Source organism: Phyllobates terribilis, unplaced genomic scaffold (genome assembly GCF_046119375.1).
Source record: "Phyllobates terribilis strain yellow unplaced genomic scaffold, ASM4611937v1 Scaffold_2__4_contigs__length_985480577, whole genome shotgun sequence".
Taxonomy (NCBI): domain Eukaryota; kingdom Metazoa; phylum Chordata; class Amphibia; order Anura; family Dendrobatidae; genus Phyllobates; species Phyllobates terribilis.
Genome location: NW_027362762.1, coordinates 443,163,624 through 443,184,179, shown reverse-complemented (window position 1 = coordinate 443,184,179; position 20,556 = coordinate 443,163,624).

The window sequence follows — 20,556 nt, the reverse complement described above, 5'->3', positions numbered from 1 at the left end:
GATGGGTTGCCTTCTGGCTGCTGTAGTCTTTTCTTCTAAGGCCACAGGGTCCACAGTCCCGGCACCACCTCTCAATGGAGCTGCGCATTCCTACCCAGTAGAATCGACACTTCAGCAGGGTCTCTAGTTTTCTCCAGCCAAAGTGCCCCACCTGATCGTGGTAAGCTTCTAATACCATCTGGATGTCTGTCTTCGGGACCACTATCTGCCATACCATCTCATGGGTTTTTGGATTGACGTACCTCCGGCACAGCTTCTCACGGTAGATAGACAGCCGGCTTCTCTCGTTCCACAGCTGCTTTGCTTGCAGAGACGCCTCTTTCTCCAGGGAGGCACCTTCTTGGGTTATCAGCTTCTTGATGCGGCTGACAACCGGGTCACTGTCCTGGGTCTCTTTCCAGCTGTGGTGAGGCAGGGGGTTTAACGTCTTTCCACGCTGCCTCCTGGAGGCTCGTTGCTCATAGATCATCAAATTCCGGTGAAAGGCAGGTAGCTCAATCTCTTCCAAGTCATCCACTTCTTCTTCTGTGTCTGACTGGTGAGGCATCCTAGACAGGGCATCGGCGTTCTTGCGGCCCGCCCGGTATTTAATTGTAAATTAGTAATTTGACAGTCGAGCCATCCATCGTTGTTCCAGTGCCCCCAACTTAGCTATTTCAAGATGGGTCAAGGGGTTGTTATCAGTAAAGGCAGTGAACATGCTGAAGGCCAGATAGTGCTTAAACCTTTCAGTGATGGCCCAGACCAAAGCCAGGAACTTCAACTTGAAGCTGCTATAGTTCTCTGGGTTCCTCTCAGAGAAGCCATTCTGCTTCTGACTTAGAACAGCGCCCAGCCCTTCATTGCTGGCATCAGTATACAGCAGGAACGGTTGGCTGTAGTCAGGGTAGGCTAGGATCTCATCACCTGTCAGGTATTCCTTCATCTCCTGAAACGACTCGGCTTTCTCTTTACCCCAGTGGAATGGGGGATTTCTGCCTTTGGGGGACTGCCCTACCAGGAGGTCTTGCAGAGGGGCTGCTTTCTTAGTGCAGTCTTTTACAAACCTCCGGTAGTACCCTACTAGTCCCAGGAACTGACGCACCTCCTTGAGGTTCTTCAGCTCCGGCCACTTCTGGATGGCTGTGACCTTCTCCGGGTCTGGTGCTACCCCTTCTGGACTGACAATGTACCCCAGGTACTGTACCTTTCTCTTGAGCAGGTGGCACTTTGAGGGCTTCAACTTCATCCCGTACTGGGACAGTGACTCACATACCTCTGCCAGGTGTTTCAAGTGGTCTTCGTACGTTCTGGAGTATACTATTACATCGTCCAGGTAAAGTAAAACAGTCTCGAAGTTGAGGTGTCCCAGGCAGCACTCCATCAATCTCTGGAACGTTCCAGGGGCATTGCAGAGTCCAAACAGCATACTGTTGAACTTGCAGAGTCACATCGGGGTGGTGAAGGCGGTCTTTTCCTGATCCTCCTCAGCCACAGCTACTTGCCAGTACCCACTAGTGAGGTCAAGGGTGGAAAAGTAATTTGCAGACTTTAAGGCAGCTAAGGACTCCTCTATGCATGGTAAAGGGTATGCATCTATGTGTAATGCGATTTACTTGACGGTAATCTACACATTCTCATGCTCCCGTCCTTTTTCCTAACTAGCACTAGGGGAGCTGCCCAGGGACTACAACTATCCCTTATTACTCCCGCCTTCCTCATGTCGTGCAACATTTCCTTAGCCTTCTGGTAGTGTGCTGGTGGTATAGGCCTGTAACGTTCTTTGACTGGGGGATAATCACCTGTGGGGATATGATGTTGAACCCCCTTAACCCTACCGAAGTCAAGTGGATATTTAGCGAACACCTGCGAGTATTCTTGAACCACCTGGTGTACACCCTGCTTTTGATGGGCAGGAGTGGTGTCTGTCCCAACATGGAGCTGTTGACACCAATCCTCCACCTGGGTTGCAGGGTCATTATCCTCCACTACATCTGGTGAGGTTAAGGACTCCGCCTTGTGGATACAGTTGTAATTTACAGCATGTAATTTGGCAACAGTGGCGTAACGTGGCAATCTGAACTCATCTTCCCCTAAGTTGAGAAGACGGACGGACAGCCTCCCATTACGTACATCTACCACTCCCCTGGCAGTTAAGAGCGTGGGTCTGTGCTCGGAGCAAAGGGGTTCTACTACCGCCTGGTAGCTCTGTCCTCTAAGACCTATGGCAGCTCTACACCAGATGAGCATTTCACTCATTGGGGGGATGACAATGGGTATGGGGTCTGTTACCCTCACGTTACCGATTTCACCGTCTGTTAACCTTACTTGCTGTTGATACATCAGGACTCGGATCTCCCTTTGCAGTGCCCTTCTCTGTCTCGGCCTGGCAGTGTCGGCTATCTGTTGGAGCAAGAACACAACTTCTCCCAAACAGTTACCAACAATGTTAGTGCCAAGTACCATATACGGGTTGGTGTCATCAAGATTAGTCTCTATTACAATTAGCCCCTGGTCCTTCAGCTCCACTCTCCCCACCTTTACAGTCACATTCTTAACCCCGAGTAGGTTAAGGGGGAGTCCGTTTGAGGCATATACAGAAAGATTTGGAGCTGGCGGACGTAGGTCGTCCATGGACCAGAACCTCTTGTAGAGGACGTCAGGCATGATGATTACCTGAGATCCTGTGTCCAGCAGGGTGTGCGTCGGGATCCCCGTCCAGTACAATGGACAGGAAAGGTCTTCCTCCGATGAACCTGTTGTACCAGCCTGATGGGTCTGGTGAGTTTACTCCTGGGTGTCGGCCCTCGGACCCAGGGTTTTCTCGTTTAAAGGACAATTCTGGGCGATGTGTCCGGTCTTGCGGCAGCGGTAGCAGGTAGGGTCCTTCTGTGGATTGCGCTTGTCACTGGTTCTCGGTGACGGTGGTGTTGGCCTCCTCCTCCCTCGCATCCAGGGGACATCCTCAGGGCTATCGGCTAACAGGATTTTCCCTCCTTCCTCGGGCTACGTCCGCAGCTGCAGAGCACTCAGCACAGTGGTCAGGGTTTTGCTCAACTGACGCACCTCAGAGCGCAGACTGTCCAGTTCTGTAGGGGACGTTGCTGGAACCTTGGCTTCAGCAGCCACCGGGGAAAAGGTGGGTGTAGCAGGTACTGGGGTAGCCCCACCCTGATAACATTGGATGGCATTTGTTTCCAGGGGCTGCAGTCCTTTTATAGCCATGTCCTTAAGATTATCGAAGGTGGCATCTGGATGATCCAAGGACCACCAACGTACAGTCCTGCTCTCCTCTGGAGACCTCAGTCCCCGGACAAACTGGTCCTTTAGCATTTTGTTCTCATTTTCAATGCTGGTTGGACTGACTTGTTTAAGAGCCCGCAGGGCCCCCTGTAGACGCCAGGCGTAGTCCCGAACATTGTCCTCCGGCTGTTGGGAACAGCTGTAGAACCTCATCCGGAGGTCCGCCTCAGTAAGATCCTCAAATACAGTCTGGAGCTTTTGAAAGATTGCGGACACTGACTCTTGGTCTGCGGCCGACCAAGTTTCCACTTCCCGTTCCGCAGCACCAGTCAGTTGTCCTAAGACGACAGCGGCTCTTTGCTTGCCTGTCATGGAGTACATGTCCAAGATACCACATATCTTCCATTTGAATCCAGACAGGGTATCTAGTTTGCCGTTGTACTGGGGGAGCCACTTTGCTCCAGGGATGTACGGCAGAGTCATAGGAATGACAGGGGTTACAGGCGCTGCTGGCGGAGCGGCGGCTTCGGCCTGCTCATCATCGGGCGCGGGTTGAACTTCAGGGACGTTGGCCGGCATGTCGGCGTTCTGCTGCTCGTCGGACATTCTAGCGCCCCCCCCCCCCCTAGTTAACCGTGGCCTACCTTTTAGTTTTTCTTCCAGTAGGCCGCAGCTCCGCAGGTGACGGTCGTCTTCAGGACCTTGCGTCCTACGTCAGAGCGTTCAACGACACTCCTTACAGGAACTGGCGCTTCTTGGTTTGACGTCGAAGCGTGGGGCGTGTTCGGGGCTTCACGCTCTTTTGCAGGTACGCCCCTAATTTTCCCACGGTTACGCCCTTCTTCTCGCTCGGTGGCCCAACAATGGCAGCAATCTTCACCACAGTTAAAAACACACAGTTCAGAATAAAGGCGCACAGTACCCGGTGGCAAAGGGCATAACACTGCGTCGTTGCAGCAGGCACGCTATCCTGTTCGTGACGCCAGGAGAGATGACCAGCCCAGGGGATGGGGATGACTCGGTACCCGGGTCTTTCCCTTGGGGATGTCGCGGTGGTCGGCTCCCGGGCCCGTACCCTGGGGTCACTCTTTAAAATGGTGGATAATATACTGGGATTATAGGTTTGTTATTTTTATGAAAGTTTGTGACGCCACCTGTGGCTTCTGGTGAGGATCACTGAGGCCGGTGATAAGGCAGCTTGATGGTATAGCTCCCCACAGGTGGAGCTAGGCCTCAGGGCAGTGTATGAAGGCGGATGTAAGGATGCAGGACAGATGTGACCCAGCCGGGTCAGAGCAAGAACAGGGACAGACACGATAGTCACTTCAGTACCTTTTACTGATGGAAATTCAGGCACATCCCGGGGCACTGTAGGGTGAAGGGTGCATGTCAGGATCCTCCCCAATGAGCGGGTGTAGGGACTCCTGTTTCTTGCCTCTGCGTAGTAAGTTTCTGACCTGCCTGGAGCTAGGCCCAACTGTCTCTGTCCTGCGCTGGCTGACTCTGTGGTAGGGCCTTTTCTTGGAGTACACGCACCTCAGCTTGCGGGGCCTATGTGTCTCCCGGCTCTGTTACGTATCAGCACTTTAGCGATCCTAGGGCTTGTAGTTCTCCAGGGATTCCGGTTATGTTTTACTGGGTCATAGAGATCCCGGTAAACTTCGGACCCGGTGTCCGGTACATGCTTTGGGGTGAGACAGTTAAGCTCCTCTGTCCCCTATGTACTAACTCTCCACTTGCCTTCGGCCTACTCGGGCCCTCACTAGGCTATAAACACTAACGGCAGCTTGCCGCGCTTCACCGATCTTATGGCGCCGGCACACCTAAAGCTCACTATTCTGAGCTACGGCTGAACTGAGCTCGACTCTGTATTCAGATGCGTACTAGCTGAACTTTCCAGAGGAACTGCTGAAACACTGAGCTCCACTGCAGACTGACCTGTTTCTGTGTCTCACTCTGCAGGAACCGAACTGCCTGGCTCCACCTTCCCTATTTATATCCCTAATGGGCTCCCTCTGGTGGTCTGAGGTGGAAGGTGGAGGTGTGAATGTTTATGGGGGCCTCGTGTGGAGGAATCCATCAATGCACACTTCAACAAAATAAGCTACCAAATAGTAAGAAAAAAAATGCATCTGCTCACCTATGACTCATTTTTTTCTTTTCACCAAAATTAATTTTGGCAGAGAAACTATCACACACCTACAAATAAAAACAAAGCATTGATATATTTTACTCACATGTTATACTGTTTATTTTCTTGTTAAACCTCACAGAATAAGTTTTAAAGGGAATCTGTCACCCCCTGGGACCTATCAGACCTCTAATATGGGCATACAAGTAGGTATAGATTCACATTTCTACCTGTATGCCTCATATTGGGCCCCAGTGTTGGTCAGATGTATGGGTCCTAGTAGTGTTCTAAATCCTTTAAGGACATATGTGTTGCCCCACCCCCATCCTGGTAAATATGTCCCTCATCCTGGGCTCATCATGGTACACGTCTCTCATCCTAGTATAGACAGTGATGACCAAAAGGGTAACAATGTTTTGAACTTTTGACTTTCAGGCTCCATATCTCACTATCCACTACTGCTTTGAATGCAAGACTGCCATCATTTTATAGACAATCGTCTTGGCTATCTCATACATAAATTTGACTTACAACTATTTAGCATATGATTAGTTATGCAGATTCTTGACATGTCACTGCATTGTTACCGTTTTGCTCCTAAAAATCAAAATTTTAATTTTTATTATTTTGTTAGTATCTTGTAACTTAACCTTTGGCTTTCAAAGCTGCCTGAATCCTTCTGAGCATGCCCTCGATCAGATTCAAACATGTCTCGAAATAAAACTGATCTCAGGGCTCTTCTACACGTTCCCAAAGTTGGTGCATACTGGTTAAAACCATATACATACCTCAATGAGTTAGTCACCAGGAAATGCAGTTCAATCTGCAGTATAGCGCTGGAGGAGCTGAGTAGGTGGATATATAGGTTTGTATGAAAAGATGCAGTATAACCTATGTTTTAATCCTCTACTATTTCCGGGACTTTCAGTCCAGTGGGCGGTCTCATTAGTGACTGCTGAGAATTATCTCTGTATGCACACTTACACAAAGACAGCTGTCAGTCACTGATAGGACTGTCCACTGGACCCAAAATCGCAGAAAGAGCAGAGGATTAAATTATTAAATCACGGGTTATACAGAATCTTTTCTCATAAAACTATATCGCAATCTGCTCAGCTCCCGCTGCTCTATAATATGGTGCTTGTGTGACACCCCAGGGGTCTGGTTGCCACAGTGATAGAGATATTATGTCTGAGAGCAGGTGGGAGGTCCTTTGGTCAGGGATCCTGTGCATGCCACACCTCCTGCCCAGTCTTGGGAGGGGAAGGACTTCCCCTGTATAAACCCGGGGCTGAGGCAGGGTGAGTCAGACAAGGAGAGTGGAGAAGAGAAGCAGCATAGGAAACAGCAGAGTTACAAGGAGTCAGGGGCTGGCAGCTACAGAGCTCGCCCTGACTAAGAAGATTCTTTACCGGACCCGGAGTCCGAGGCTGTGGGGACTAACTCCTACCCAGCAGCAGAATCCGTCGGGCAGGGGATTTCAGGTCCTCTGGCCCAGAAGCCCGAAGGCACGGTCACACGAGTGGGACCAGCACCGCCATCGTGGAGCGGAAGCCATTAGAAGGCCCCGAGTCACCGGCCATACGGGTGAGCACCACACGGTACACTCAGGGACGTGGGCTACTTACATCAGCTTCTAGCAAGGTAGCCAGAAGAGTACAGTCAGTTTGGGAGGCCTACAACTACGCCTGGCCAGGGGAGATCCCATCTGCTCAAAGACTGACCAGGCCCCATTTGCTAGCAAGTACTCCGGGAGGGTCTGTCGTTGTTACCAGTAAAGACCCTGAACTACACCGTACCGTCTCTTAGTGGTTCCTGCTACCCCCATCATCCACGTCGGCTGCCCTGAGGCCATACCCCTCCCGTTGGGGGTTATACTATCACGCTGCACAATCCTACCACCGGCCTCAGCGGTCTGCCCTGCAGCAGCAGCTTCCTGGCTGCACTCAACGGGTGGCGTAGTCATCAACTATTTACTACTAATAGACTGCCGTCTAGTTTGACTCCCTGGGCACCGACCGGTTCACCGCCACGAGATTACAACCCTCCACGGATCCGGCTCCGGGTAAGCTCCCGCGTGCGCACCGCAGCGCGACACAGGCCCAGGGGCGCGTCAACTTTGGCGTAGTCGGCAGGATTTCGTGCCCGCAACCACCGGGTACTGCGTGCCTGAAAAGCAAAGACTGTTCAAACTTACCAGTGGTGAAGGTTTCCCGCCATCCGGCGCCATCTTCTACCTTCTTCCCGCCATCCGCGAAGTTTTCCCGCCATCCGGCGCCATCTTCGACCTTCTCCCGCCATCCGTGGAGTTTTCCCGCCATTGGACGCCATCTTGAGGACGCCGCGCGGGAAGAAGAGGGGCGTGGACTCCGAAAGCGCGCGAGAACTGAAGCCCCGCCTCACGTCCGGACGTTGCGTAAGGTCCTGGAAGGAGCCCAGCAGACGCCGACGTCACAGGAGCGCGACGGAAGGTCCTCAACCCTGACGATCCACTGCGGAGCCGCGGCCTACGGAAGAGGATCATCGCAAGGTAGGCCACGGTCCACTAGGGGGGAGGAAGATGTCGGATACGGAGGAGAGCTTCACTGCCTCAACCCCCGCCAGCGCTACCGCTGCTGCAGTTATGCCCTTCACCATGCCCTATATCCCGGGAGCAGCTTGGCTACCCCAGTACTCAGGGGAGTCACATACCCTGCATGACTTTAGAGAAAAGCTGGATAGCCTCTTCCAGGTGTACCCCCTCACAGAAGAGCAAAAAGTGAGCATCCTGGTGGCCCAACTAACCGGGGCAGCCAAAAGGGAAGTAAAATCCTGGCCACCTGGGAGGAAGACTGTCGCAGGGATACTAACCCGGCTGAAGGACACCTTTGATACCCGCACCTCAGCCGAGATTAAGCTTAGATTCTACGGGTGCAAGCAGCGAGCGCATGAGAGTATAAGGGACTATGCACTAAACCTACAAGAGGCCCTGAGGGCCATAAAGCAGACCGACCCTGATGGGGTGGGAAACGAGGACAGGCTGTTGACTGAACAATTTATAGAGGGTTTATATTGCAATGCCCACCGAACCCAGTTGCGGGCAATGGCCTTACAGGATCCCCATCTGGACTTTGCACAGTTCAAGGACAGAGCCATCCGGGTGCTCCGAGAACCGGCACCAGGTGGCGTTGTGACCCACAGACGCCCCACTACCACTTACTACCAGGAGGCGGCGCCCTTGTCAGCAGGGCCTGTGGGAGCTGATGCGCAGGCTTTGGACAATGACCCGGCTCCAGACCTACACCATCAGGTCCAAGAGCTAGCTAAGAGCGTTGCTGCGCTAACCCGAACTGTGCAGTCTTTACAGGTTTCCACCCCAGGGAAGATCCAGCTGGCATCCGGACCGGAGGACATCCCGTGGCGTCGACCAAGGAGGACCCCACCGGCCAGAGGAAGACCCAGTGACCGATACAGTGAGGACGGACGACCCATCTGCCGCCGCTGCAATCAACCCGGACATATGGCAAGGTACTGTTCTTTAAACGGGCACAACCTGGGGTAGAGGGCCAACCCCCAGGAAAAAGATCACCAGGCCCATCGAACTGGCGCGACAGATATGTGGGAGGACGTCCAGTCTTGCCTGTGGTACTGGATGGCATTCCCATGAGTGCCCTACTGGACACCGGGTCACAGGTCACCACCATCCCGTACGTGCTCTTCAAGCAGTACTGGAATGACTCGGATATTACCCGCTACCCCGACGACGACTTGAGTATCATCGCCAGCAATGGTCAGCCCGTGCCACAGATCGGATTTAAAGAGGTGACCATCAAAATTGGTAGAGTCGAACTGGCCGCACAGGGACTGATCATTGTAGATATCGATAAACATGAGAGTCACCCAAAAATAACTCTAGGAACTAATGTAATTGAAAATTGTCTTGCAGAGGTGATTTTCCTTTTACAGCAGGTTGCCAAGAATGCCAGCTCCGGCGAGCAGCGGGTGCTCCAGAAAGAGATCCGGGCACTGATGCAACGGCAACAAGTGGAACTCTCCGGCGGTGAGATTGGTAGCGTAAGAATGTGTGACCCTTTTCCTATTGCCATGCCCCCAAAAAGTGAAATGATGATTTGGTGCCGGGCAGCTATTGGTCTGAGAGGTAGAGATTACCAGGCAATGGTAGAACCAGTTTACTCAGACAGTAGGCCCACCATTTTGACAGCACGGGGGGTGGTCAATGTACGCCATGGGAGGGTGCCCATTCGCATAATAAATATCGGGGAGAGGGAAGTGTACCTGCCCCGGTATGCCACGCTAGCCAAATTATATACCACTAATCAAAGTTCTATACAATCTGTGGAACCCTTGCCTCCATCTCACCCGGAGGAAGGTAACGGCTCTAAGAAAGACATGGAGGACTGGTGTCAGCAACTACATTTGGGTACTGACTCCACTCCCTCACATCAGAAACAAGGAGTCTATCGGGTGGTTCAAGAGTATGAGAGAGTGTTTAGTAAACACCCGTTAGACTTCGGGCGAGTCAAGGGGGTAGAACATCGCATCCCCACGGGAGATCATCCTCCCATAAAAGAGAGGTATCGACCCGTACCCCCTGCACATTACCAACACGCCAAGGGGATGCTTAGAGATATGAAGGAGGCTGGGGTAATCCGGGATAGTTGTAGCCCCTGGGCAGCCCCATTAGTTTTAGTCAAAAAGAAAGACAACACCATGAGGATGTGTGTAGATTACCGGAAAATCAACCGTATCACACACAAGGATGCGTACCCCTTACCAAGGATAGAGGAGTCATTGGCTGCTTTAAGATCTGCTAACTTCTTCTCTACCTTGGATCTCACTAGCGGGTACTGGCAGGTTCCTGTAGCAGAGGCGGACCGGGAGAAGACCGCATTCACCACCCCGATGGGACTTAGCGAGTTCACCTGCATGCCGTTCGGACTCTGCAACGCACCAGGAACCTTCCAACGCCTAATGGAGTGTTGTCTGGGCCACAGAAACTTCGAGACGGTCCTGTTGTACCTGGACGATGTCATCGTATATTCCAAGACGTATGAGGACCACCTGAAACACCTGGCGGAAGTGTTCGAGGCTCTGGCGAGTTACGGCCTAAAGGTGAAACCCTCCAAGTGTCACCTCCTGAAACCAAAGGTGCAATACCTGGGACACGTGGTGAGCGCTGACGGAGTGGCTCCCGACCCCGATAAGATCACCGCAATTAAGGGATGGCCAAGCCCCTCCAGCGTAAAAGAAGTGCGGCAGTTCCTCGGGTTGGTAGGCTACTACCGAAGGTTTATTCCCGGTTTCACCAAAAAGGCAGCACCTATGCAGGACCTCCTGATAGGCCAGTCCCGGAAGGCCAAGAACCAGAAGCCGCCCTTCAAATGGGAAGAGCTGGAAGAAGAGTCCTTCCGCCAGCTGAAGATGGCCCTCACGGGGGACGAAATCCTGGCGTACCCGGATTATAGCCAGCCCTTTATCCTCTACACCGACGCCAGTAACATCGGGCTAGGAGCCGTACTGTCCCAGATCCAGCAGGGGAAGGAACGAGTAATCGCCTACGCCAGCCGAAAACTGCGACCCACCGAAAGGAACCCCGAGAATTACAGCTCATTTAAGTTAGAGTTCCTGGCCGTAGTATGGGCAATCACTGAGCGCTTTAAGCATTACCTCGCTTCTTCCCGGTTCACCGTGTACACGGATAACAACCCGCTGACACACCTGGACACGGCAAGACTCGGTGCCCTGGAGCAGAGGTGGATGGCCCGTCTGTCCAACTACGAGTTCACAATTAAATACCGGGCAGGACGCTCCAATACCAACGCGGACGCCCTGTCCAGGATGCCCAACCTGCCGGACGGAGGAGAAGATCCGGAGGGACTGGAAGAAGTTGAATTCCCTGCGTTCCACCGTCATGGGACTATTCAGTATTCCCACCGGGTAAGGAGTAAGCAGGCTGCTACGTTGAACCCCTTACCCCACTACAACTGGGCGGAAACGCAAGACAGCGACCCTGCCGTCCGACTGGTGAAGGAGATGCTGACTCGGCCGGAGGCTCGCCTTGAACCAGACGCTCCGGAGGAAGCCAAACAACTATGGGCAGAGAAGAGTCGACTGTTCCTTTACAAAGGGAAGTTGTGCCGCAGAATGGTTAACTCCCGGACGCATGAATTACTCTGGCAAGTAGTGGTGCCACGAAGAGACGCAGCCATGGTGATGGAGGCATACCACGACGGAGCTGGACACTTTGGGTGGAAAAAGCTGGAGTTCCTGCTGCGCGAGCGGTTCCACTGGGTAGGCATGAGGGGAACCATCGAGAAGTGGTGCAGAGATTGTGGCCCGTGCAACCTGAGAAGGAAGGACCGAGCCAGCCAGAAGACTCCCCTGCAGTCCATCGTCACCCGGCAACCGTTGGAACTGGTAGCCTTGGATCATGTAAAACTGACCCCAAGCAGAAGTGGCTACGTCTACGCGTTAACCATCGTGGATCATTACTCCCGGTTCTTGGTTGTCGTCCCCGTCAAGGACTTAACGGCTCAAACAGCAGCTAGAGCCTTCCAGCAGCACTTCTGCCGTCCACACGGGTACCCGGACCAAGTGCTGACGGACCAGGGACCTGCCTTTGAAGCGGAGGTCTTTCAGGAATTCTGCAATCTGTATGGCTGCCGGAAGATAAGGACGACACCCTACCATCCGCAGACTAATGGACTTTGTGAAAAATTGAACCAGGTGGTAATGGATCTTCTAAAAACGTTGCCCCTGGAAGAACGCAGTCTGTGGCCTGAAAAGTTGCCCGATCTGGTGGACCTATACAACCACATCCCGGTAGGTTCCACCAACTGTACCCCGGCTTACCTAATGAGGGCAAGACCTGGTAAGTTACCTGTTGACCTGGAAATGGGAGTCCTGACCCCCGAGGACACTTCACCAGAAACAGACTGGGACACAGAGAGGCAGCAGCAGTACCGGAGAGTACAGGAGAGCGTGGAGCGAAGTCTCTGTCAGGCTAGGGAAAGACAAGAGAAAACTTACAACCAGTATGCTCCCGCTGTTCCCCTGGTACCCGGAGAGCAGGTCTTGAAGAGGAAGAGACGGCTCCACAAGTTGGACGACCAGTGGGAGAAGGACCCGTACACCGTACTGCCCTCAAGCCACGAGAACCCGAAGGTCTGTACCATCAGTAAAGACGGAGGGGAAACCACAGCCATTGTATCCCGGGACCACCTGAAGAAGTGTCCCGAACAACTGAGGAACCCTGAAGAGGAACAAGAAGACCATCGACCCGTGGAAGAAAGGGAAGATATGGTTAGTACCGTGCTCGGGGACTTTCCTCAGTCTTGGACTCAAGTCAATGGTGCAGTTGTGGTACCCGTACTCACCTTCCTCCAACCACCATCCCAAGAACCTACGGAGCAACGGGTAGAGCTGGAAGAACAGCCGGTCCAGGAGGCAGAAGACTCCACACAAGCAGAACAGGAGAATCAACCCTCTGCTTATAGTGAGCCTGCCGTACCCCTAGTGAGACAAAGAGCCGGTAGACAGCTGCCCAGTTTACCCTTGACAGCTCCTACACCCTGTAGTTCAGGGCCAGACAGTCAGCTCCGTAGGTCCACTCGGGCCACTAGAGGCCAGTTACCCGCACGCTGGAGAATTTAAAGTGTATAAATTGTTTTATTTATGTTTTTCTGTGTCTTGTTGCTTGTGTATAATTTTGTGTTTCTAGTTATTTTTAGGAAACCTTGGTGGATTTACCGGGAATCCTTGTATATAGTTGGAGCGTAACCCAGGATGGACTAGAGACTGTTAAGGACTCGGGGTAGGACAGACCCCTACCTGGTTACGTCTCCCTGTGTTGGTGAAATGGACACCTTTGCTTTTCTTCAAAGACTGCATCCGGTTGCGGACACGCCGTAACCATCTTATGTGTTTTTCTTATAGTATTGTGATTGTTATACTTTGTTATGTTTTTCTAAATGTGTTTAGTCCCGGAGTACTAAATTTCACTAGGGGGGAATGTGACACCCCAGGGGTCTGGTTGCCACAGTGATAGAGATATTATGTCTGAGAGCAGGTGGGAGGTCCTTTGGTCAGGGATCCTGTGCATGCCACACCTCCTGCCCAGTCTTGGGAGGGGAAGGACTTCCCCTGTATAAACCCGGGGCTGAGGCAGGGTGAGTCAGACAAGGAGAGTGGAGAAGAGAAGCAGCATAGGAAACAGCAGAGTTACAAGGAGTCAGGGGCTGGCAGCTACAGAGCTCGCCCTGACTAAGAAGATTCTTTACCGGACCCGGAGTCCGAGGCTGTGGGGACTAACTCCTACCCAGCAGCAGAATCCGTCGGGCAGGGGATTTCAGGTCCTCTGGCCCAGAAGCCCGAAGGCACGGTCACACGCGTGGGACCAGCACCGCCATCGTGGAGCGGAAGCCATTAGAAGGCCCCGAGTCACCGGCCATACGGGTGAGCACCACACGGTACACTCAGGGACGTGGGCTACTTACATCAGCTTCTAGCAAGGTAGCCAGAAGAGTACAGTCAGTTTGGGAGGCCTACAACTACGCCTGGCCAGGGGAGATCCCATCTGCTCAAAGACTGACCAGGCCCCATTTGCTAGCAAGTACTCCGGGAGGGTCTGTCGTTGTTACCAGTAAAGACCCTGAACTACACCATACCGTCTCTTAGTGGTTCCTGCTACCCCCATCATCCACGTCGGCTGCCCTGAGGCCATACCCCTCCCGTTGGGGGTTATACTATCACGCTGCACAATCCTACCACCGGCCTCAGCGGTCTGCCCTGCAGCAGCAGCTTCCTGGCTGCACTCAACGGGTGGCGTAGTCATCAACTATTTACTACTAATAGACTGCCGTCTAGTTTGACTCCCTGGGCACCGACCGGTTCACCGCCACGAGATTACAACCCTCCACGGATCCGGCTCCGGGTAAGCTCCCGCGTGCGCACCGCAGCGCGACACAGGCCCAGGGGCGCGTCACTTGCATGTTAGACTGTATTTTCATGGTGACAGGTTCCCTTTAAGAGCTCTTGCTCGAAACATATAGACCCGGTATCTTCCAATGTACAGTACTATGTTTTTATATTCATACCTTGTTTCATTATTCCTCCTATTCTTGTGAAGTTTTAATTACAGAATTGGATGTTGTGGATGCTGGATTACCTGTTAACTTTTATTGTTCTGGTTCACCCAGGAACTAGACTGGAGTCATCTGTGCACAGCACCCATTATCTGCTGTTCATCTTTCTCCGCTGAGCTGAAGATATACAACTTTCTTTTTGCTAATATGAACAGCCTATTGCAGTAGATACAGGATCTGTTATGTTACCTCCCAGTCTATACAGTTGTGAGACCACAGTGATCTATAGGGAAGGCAGCCCCCAGTGACACAGAGAATATGGGACATAGAGAATATTTCACACCTCACATAAAACAAGCAGGTATGCCCACTTTCCCCGATGTGATTGCTTACTACAGTTGGTGCAAATCGATCCGATCAGCCATGTTAATCTGTGGCCATTGAATGGAAACTCTGACAATCGCTTTCTACCCGACGGCTTCAGCGGCTGTTCCTTTGATTAGCCAACCGCTATAATGATGTCATGCCAGGCCGGCTAATCAAAAGAGGAATGGCAGATGCCATCAGGTAAAAGGCAGCTCTCAGGGCTCCTGTCCAGAGGACACAGATTACTGAAGGGGCCGCTGTACAGGGTCCTACAACATGATACGCACCAACTCTATTTGTCACCATGTCGGACGTGACATAACACTACACATTTTTCCCCTCCTCTACAGCTCCTTTCTGGCAAGGCTGTGGAGTCGGTAAGCCAAACCTTCGACTCCAACTCCCTCATACATGGCTCATGTTTAAGTGATAAATTTACGGTAGGACATGTTTTTCTCAGCTAAAAGTCTAGACCCTTAGATCAGGAATAGGACAGACATTTATAGGACATTTCATAACTTTCCCAAATTCTTATGAAAAAATATTCCCCACAAACTGCATTGAACGACTGTACCCAATTTATTATATATTTTAGGAGTGGGAGTCAGTCCATTTTATACCGACTCCACAGCCCTGCTTTCTGGGTCTCATTATTCCAGGTAAGCTAATGGCTCATTCACACTGACTGATCTCAGAACAGTAACGAGTTCCAACTGACGATATACAAGTCGTTCAGCGCTCGTTTACACAAGTCAATGACCAATAGGGACAGAACTTTGGCCAATGCCATCATTCTGTAACCATATACAGGATCATGCTATTGGCATCATGTCTCCTGTATCTGAATAAGTGTGGAGACATATTGGGTGGTTGCTGCCATGTTTATGTGGCACCCCAGGGGTCTGGTTACCACAGTAATAGAAATATTACGTCTGGGAGCAGGTGGGAGGTTTCCTGGTCAGGAGCCCTTAAACATGCAACACCTCCTGTCCCAGGCCAGATAGGGGAGGAACCTGCCCTATATAAACTGGATCTGGGGCGGGGTTAGTTAGACAGAGCCTGGAGTGAAGTTCCAGACACAGGGCGAGAAACAGCTAGGAGCTCTGTAGGAGCAGGAGCTGAGTGCCAGGGACTGGAAGCAGATATTGCTCGTCCTGGCTGAAGAGACTACGACCGGACAACGGAGTCCGAGGCTGTGGGAACCTCTAAGTCCAGCAGCAGAAATCAGCCGGCAGGGGATTCCAGGTCCTCTGGCCATAGAAGCCCGGAGGCTCAGTCACAAGGAAGGGACCAGCACCGCCATCGAGGAGCGGAGGCTATCAGAAGGCCCCAAGTCACCAGCCATACGGGTGAGCACCACACGGTATACTCAGGGACGTGGGCTACTTCCACTCGCTTACAGCAAGGTAGCCAGGAAGAGTGCAGATAGACGGGGAGGCCTACAACTCCACCTGGCCAGGGGAACTCCTGCTTGCTCGCAGACTGACCAGGCCCCTTATGCTAGCCAGTACTCCCGGGAGGGTCTGCCTTAATATCATCAGTAAAGACCCGGAACTGCACTGCAAAGACTCTGAGTCGTTCCTGCTTTCTCACCGCATACAGCACTACTGGTACTGGGACACCCGCGCACCATCACTCCCATCATCCACATTCCCTGCCCTGAGGCCATACTCTTCCCGTGGGGAGTTATCCCATCTTTAGCTGCGCACACCACACCAGCCTCAGCGGTCTGCCTCGCAGCGGCGGTACACCCTGACCGCAATCCACGGGTGGCGTAGTCTGACATTAAACCACAAAAACCCTATAAAGACTGCCACTGGTTTGACCACCCTGAGCCACGGGACCGGGTCACCACCACGGTGACTACAACCCACAGCATCCCACAAAAGGCCCGGTTACAGGTTCCCCACGCGGCGAGTCATTTATATCTGCAGATAACAAGGAAAAAACGCTACTATGGCCATGCCTTATCGATTTGTGGCTCATGTAAAAGTGCCATAAGTCAGAGGAGCAGAGAGAAGAGAAATAGCCACCAGCCTCCTGGGTGTTATCCATGTGCAGGAAGCTATACTCTCTGCGGACTATAGGGGGCGCACATTCAGAGCCTGAAGCAGCAGGGACAGGGGGATCTGAGATGTCAGTGCAGTCCTGGCAGACATCCAGGTAATGTACACGTCACCCTGCAGAAAGGAAACTGAAAGGAGCTGGGTGCAGACAAGAGGGCAAAAAGTGATGGAAAACTATGTGCCCACACCGACACCAGCAGGGAGCAGTGTATTGTCAAGCTTCTGATGAAAAGCACTGGAAGTAATGGGGACAGATCCAACATCTTGTAGCTGAGTGACCTGCACAATGTAAGGCACATAGAGGTGTGAGGACTGACTCCCTAACATGGTACTCCCTGTTATACAGCCCTGCACGGTGCACATACAGGAGCAGTCCTTAGCGCTGCCTCTATAGTAATGGAGTCAGGTCCAGCATCTTGTAGATGACAGTGACCTGCACACATAGAGAGAGAGCACTGTCATACAGGAGCAGTCCCTAGCGCTGCCTCTGTAGTAATGGAGTCAGGTCCAACATCTTGTAGATGACAGTGACCTGCACATAGAGAGAGGGCACTGTCATACAGGAGCAGTCCCTAGCGCTGCCTCTATAGTAATGGAGTCAGGGCCAGCATCTTGTAGATGACAGTGACCTGCACATAGAGAGAGAGCACTGTCATACAGGAGCAGCCCCTAGCGCTGCCTCTATAGTAATGGAGTCAGGGCCAGCATCTTGTAGATGACAGTGACCTGCACATAGAGAGAGAGCACTGTCATACAGGAGCAGCCCCTAGCGCTGCCTCTATAGTAATGGAGTCAGGGCCAGCATCTTGTAGATGACAGTGACCTGCACATAGAGAGAGAGCACTGTCATACAGGAGCAGCCCCTAGCGCTGCCTCTATAGTAATGGAGTCAGGGCCAGCATCTTGTAAATGACAGTGACCTGCACATAGAGAGAGAGGGCACTGTCATACAGGAGCAGTCCCTAGCGCTGCCTCTATAGTAATGGAGTCAGGGCCAGCATCTTGTAGATGACAGTGACCTGCACATAGAGAGAGAGCACTGTCATACAGGAGCAGCCCCTAGCGCTGCCTCTATAGTAATGGAGTCAGGGCCAGCATCTTGTAGATGACAGTGACCTGCACATAGAGAGAGAGCACTGTCATACAGGAGCAGTCCCTAGCGCTGCCTCTACAGTAATAGAGTCAGGGCCAGCATCTTGTAGATGACAGTGACCTGCACATAGAGAGAGAGGGCACTGTCATACAGGAGCAGTCCCTAGCGCTGCCTCTATAGTAATGGAGTCAGGTCCAGCATCTTGTAGATGACAGTGACCTGCACATAGAGAGAGAGGGCACTGTCATACAGGAGCAGTCCCTAGCGCTGCCTCTATAGTAATGGAGTCAGGGCCAGCATCTTGTAGATGACAGTGACCTGCACATAGAGAGAGGGCACTGTCATACAGGAGCAGTCCCTAGCGCTGCCTCTGTAGTAATGGAGTCAGGTCCAGCATCTTGTAGATGACAGTGACCTGCACATAGAGAGAGGGCACTGTCATACAGGAGCAGTCCCTAGCGCTGCCTCTATAGTAATGGAGTCAGGGCCAGCATCTTGTAGATGACAGTGACCTGCACATAGAGAGAGGGCACTGTCATACAGGAGCAGTCCCTAGCGCTGCCTCTACAGTAATAGAGTCAGGGCCAGCATCTTGTAGATGACAGTGACCTGCACATAGAGAGAGAGGGCACTGTCATACAGGAGCAGTCCCTAGCGCTGCCTCTATAGTAAGGGAGTCAGGTCCAGCATCTTGTAGATGACAGTGACCTGCACATAGAGAGAGGGCACTGTCATACAGGAGCAGTCCCTAGCGCTGCCTCTATAGTAATGGAGTCAGGGCCAGCATCTTGTAGATGACAGTGACCTGCACATAGAGAGAGGGCACTGTCATACAGGAGCAGTCCCTAGCGCTGCCTCTGTAGTAATGGAGTCAGGTCCAGCATCTTGTAGATGACAGTGACCTGCACATAGAGAGAGGGCACTGTCATACAGGAGCAGTCCCTAGCGCTGCCTCTATAGTAATGGAGTCAGGGCCAGCATCTTGTAGATGACAGTGACCTGCACATAGAGAGAGGGCACTGTCATACAGGAGCAGTCCCTAGCGCTGCCTCTATAGTAATGGAGTCAGGGCCAGCATCTTGTAGATGACAGTGACCTGCACATAGAGAGAGAGGGCACTGTCATACAGGAGCAGTCCCTAGCGCTGCCTCTATAGTAATGGAGTCAGGGCCAGCATCTTGTAGATGACAGTGACCTGCACATAGGAAGAGGGCACTGTCATACAGGAGCAGTCCCTAGCGCTGCCTCTATAGTAATGGAGTCAGGGCCAGCATCTTGTAGATGACAGTGACCTGCACATAGAGAGAGAGGGCACTGTCATACAGGAGCAGTCCCTAGCCCTGCCTCTATAGTAATGGAGTCATGTCCAGCATCTTGTAGATGACAGTGACCTGCACATAGAGAGAGAGAGGGCACTGTCATACAGGAGCAGTCCCTAGCGCTGCCTCTATAGTAATGGAGTCATGTCCAGCATCTTGTAGATGACAGTGACCTGCACATAGAGAGAGGGCACTGTCATACAGGAGCAGTCCCTAGCGCTGCCTCTATAGTAATGGAGTCAGGGCCAGCATCTTGTAGATGACAGTGACCTGCACATAGAGAGAGAGAGCACTGTCATACAGGAGCAGTCCCTAGCGCTGCCTCTGTAGTAATGGAGTCAGGTCCAGCATCTTGTAGATGACAGTGACCTGCACATAGAGAGAGAGGGCACTGTCATACAGGAGCAGTCCCTAGCGCTGCCTCTATAGTAATGGAGTCAGGTCCAGCATCTTGTAGATGACAGTGACCTGCACATAGAGAGGGCACTGTCATACAGGAGCAGTCCCTAGCGCTGCCTCTGTAGTAATGGAGTCAGGTCCAGCATCTTGTAGATATGGAGTCAGGTCCAGCATCTTGTAGATGACAGTGACCTGCACATAGAGAGAGAGCACTGTCATACAGGAGCAGTCCCTAGCGCTGCCTCTATACTAATGGAGTCAGGTCCAGCATCTTGTAGATGACAGTGACCTGCACATAGAAAGAGGGCACTGTCTTACAGGAGTAGTCCCTAGCGCTGCCTCTATAGTAATGGAGTCAGGGCCAGCATCTTGTAGATGACAGTGACCTGCACATAGAGAGAGAGAGAGAGGGCACTGTCATACAGGAGCAGTCCCTAGCGCTGCCTCTATAGTAATGGAGTCAGGGCCGGCATCTTGTAGATAACAGTGACCTGCACATAGAGAGAGAGAGCACTGTCATACAGGAGCAGTCCCTAGCGCTGCCTCTATAGTAATGGAGTCAGGGCCAGCATCTTGTAGATGACAGTGACCTGCACATAGAGAGAGGGCACTGTCATACAGGAGCAGTCCCTAGCGCTGCCTCTATAGTAATGGAGTCATGTCCAGCATCTTGTAGATGACAGTGACCTGCACATAGAGAGAGGGCACTGTCATACAGGAGCAGTCCCTAGCGCTGCCTCTGTAGTAATGGAGTCAGGGCCAGCATCTTGTAGATGACAGTGACCTGCACATAGAGAGAGGGCACTGTCATACAGGAGCAGTCCCTAGCGCTGCCTCTGTAGTAATGGAGTCAGGTCCAGCATCTTGTAGATGACAG